Source organism: Vitis riparia, unplaced genomic scaffold (genome assembly GCF_004353265.1).
Source record: "Vitis riparia cultivar Riparia Gloire de Montpellier isolate 1030 unplaced genomic scaffold, EGFV_Vit.rip_1.0 scaffold647_pilon_pilon, whole genome shotgun sequence".
Taxonomy (NCBI): domain Eukaryota; kingdom Viridiplantae; phylum Streptophyta; class Magnoliopsida; order Vitales; family Vitaceae; genus Vitis; species Vitis riparia.
The window spans coordinates 107,954-111,231 of NW_023269725.1; positions in this window are offsets into that span (position 1 = coordinate 107,954).

The window sequence follows — 3,278 nt, forward strand, 5'->3', positions numbered from 1 at the left end:
ATTGTTGCATTTCATAAAAACACACATTACTTCTTCATGTTGTTACCTAGATCTGAGGGCCTTTTTCCTAGTAGGGGATTTCTTGTTGTGACCAGCAGAGTTGGATGGTAGAGAATTGGTTGTAGCATTAAAAGATTTTGTTTCCATTGTCAACATCTTCAAAGATATTTTTCAAAGGTAATCAAACTGAATTAGAAGTAAAAATAAAAATATATCAATTCATCAAATTATTAATGACAAAGTAAGATAAGATAATATCAAGTTTTGCACTTTAATCTTTTACACTAAGGATAGATACAAAAAATGTTCATAGGTCTTGAGGAATGGTTGAGTAAATACTAGCATGATGGATATACCTGGCTTGTGGCAGTAGAATAAATATTTTCCTCAAACCTTTCAACAATTTCCTTAGCTCATGAAGTCCCTCTGGTCCAGAAATAGGAAGATGTCTCTTCAATGTGTCCATGCTAGACATAAAAAAAAGGTTAAATTGTAATGGGTTATTCTTATGCAATCATTGGTTCAAAAAAAAAAATAGGAAATCATGTTAGTTGTGCATTGACCATGTCACATAAATTTCCAACCAAAAAACAATACTGCATGAAACAAGAATTTAGAGTAAATAAAAAAAAATTAAGGAAAGAACTAACATCCCCATAATAAGAGGAGGTTTGAAGTAAATAGAAAAAATTTATTAACGAAAGGAACTAACATATCATAATAAGAGGGGGTTTGAGGGTAAGACAACTAGAAAGCTTGTATATTTATAGGATTCCATGCTTACATCCCTTCATTTGAACAAGTCAAACACAAAAGATTGTCTCTTGCAATTTACTGCACATTCTAATACCTTTTTTCTAGTTCCTATTTTTTAATGATCATATTTGAACTTCCTCATGTATTGATTTTTAATGTATCTAACATGCTCACAAAAACTTATTGTGTCTTGCCTGGCTTGAACTCCCAGATACAAGAATAAATGAAATTCAATTATATTCCCCCAAACAATTCATGGAATGCCAGCTTACATTTCAATTAGACCAAGGATTACAGCAAGTTCTTTGGTCATTATACTTATTTCTTACCAATAGGAGAAACTGGTTTGGAGGTCAGGGGCCAAGAATATTTTTAGACCACCTATGTAGATTAGCCTAACCTAGACTAATATTGCTTTTGTTAGAATATGATATACAAAATATGGGTCCAATTCTTGATAACTTAAAACTTTGAGGAAAATTGATTACTTAACATAATCAAATTTTAGGTTATTTAGAGGTCCCGAGTTGAAATCACTCCCCCATTTATTTATTTGTCTAATTATATGTAATCACAAATGTATGATTTATCTACCACTACTATAATTTGGGAGGATTGAGATTTGTTTGCTACTACCATGATTTATGCCTCTCATGGCAAGTATAGGGCCACATGCATGCAATAGCAAATGTGTGATTTGTCAAACAGGTGCATCATAAAAATGTGTGATTTATCTGTCACTAATACTATAGTTTGTCTCTCACACCCAAGGTGGGTACAAGAACATGTCTGAGGGGGTGTGAACATGATATACATTTGTCTATCACTACTGCAATTTGAGAGGATGATCACAAATGTATGATTTCTTTGTCACTATTGTCACTATTAGGCTCGTGTTTTTAGTGGAAGCATTTCTAAAAGTGTCTTTAGGAAACCAATCTAATGTTTCTTAAAAAAAAAAAAAAAAAATTTACAATAATGATTTTTCAAAATTTTAAAAAGTATTTTTTAATTTTGTTAAACATCTAATTTTTCTTTAAAAAAATATTTTTTAGGTTAAAAATAATTTCTAAAATTACTATCAAATACACTATTATCAAGCCTTTTTAGAAAAAAAAAATTATTAAGTGTTAAAATCTATTACAATATATAAATTTTGAAACTAACTTGAAAATGTTTTTTAAAACGGTTTTTTTTTTTTTGTTATTTACAACAAAAATAGTTTTCAATTATTAATATTTTTTAAAACAAGTTTAACAAACTTTCAACAAATGTAAATTTTTGAAAATTTGTTTTAAAAATAAATTATTATTTTTAGAACAAATCTTAGGTGTTTTTAATTATTTTTTATATTAAATAATATTTTAGAATATAAATAATTTTTTGAAAACTTTGATATAGGACACAAATTGGTTTTTCTTTTTTCTTTTTTTCCTTCAATTTGTTTAAGTTAAAGTATTGTAATTGATATTTAAGCTAAAAATTTAATCACCATGTATTTGTGCCAAATTTATTTTTATCCTGAAGTACATTCACTTGCCCAACTTGAATTTTGGGCCTCACCTCAAATAAAAGCAAAGCTCGAACCTGAACCCCTTAAAAGTATCTGAGCCAAATTAGGCTAAAAATTAAATTCCTCATAATAGGCATCCAACTAAGGGAATAAAAGTACCCAATGGGCATTTTAGTTGGGTTTTTTCAATCTTCTTTTTGTTGAAATGAAAGGACCCAATGCTTGTATTTTTATTTAGGCCCTCCAATTATTTTTTTAACCTCATCCTAAACAGTCCAAGGACCCAAAAGAAAAAAAAATGTTTTCTTTGAGAAGTGTATCCCAACGCCTCCTAAATAAATTATTTATATTTTACTATAAACTTTTATAAATGAAAATTTTAATATTATAATAAATAAATATTACTGCCATTTTTTTTTTAGAAAATCGTTGTTAATTAGTTAAAGGGAAATTTAATTAGAAACTAGTTTAAGGAATTTGGTTAATTGTTATTTAAAATTACCATAAGTTTGAAAAATAATATCTAAGTATTTATCATTGTAACATATTCACCAGAATAAGAATATTAAAATTTTAAATAATTTTTTTCTTTTGATAAGAAATTTAACCTATAGTTAAATAAATCTTTATATTATTTAAAAACCAAATTTTAATATTTTTCATCTTTTTTAGAAGAACCCAAATTAAGCAATCTTAGGACTCATTTGGCATATTTTCTGAAAATTGCTTTTAAAAACTATTTTTTATTCTTTACCTTAAAAACAAGCTTTAAAAAACATAATCAAACATACCTATATTTTTATTTTTATTTAAAAAAAAATAGGTGGAAACAATCCTACTTGTGTTTCTAAAAATTATTTTTTATTTCATTTTAATTTAAAAATTGTTTAAAAATATAAAAATGTTTTAATTATTATTTTCAAATTTTGTTTTAAAAATAATTATTATTTTTGGAATAAATCTTAGGTGTTTTTAATTATTTTTTATATTAAATAATAATTTAAAATAT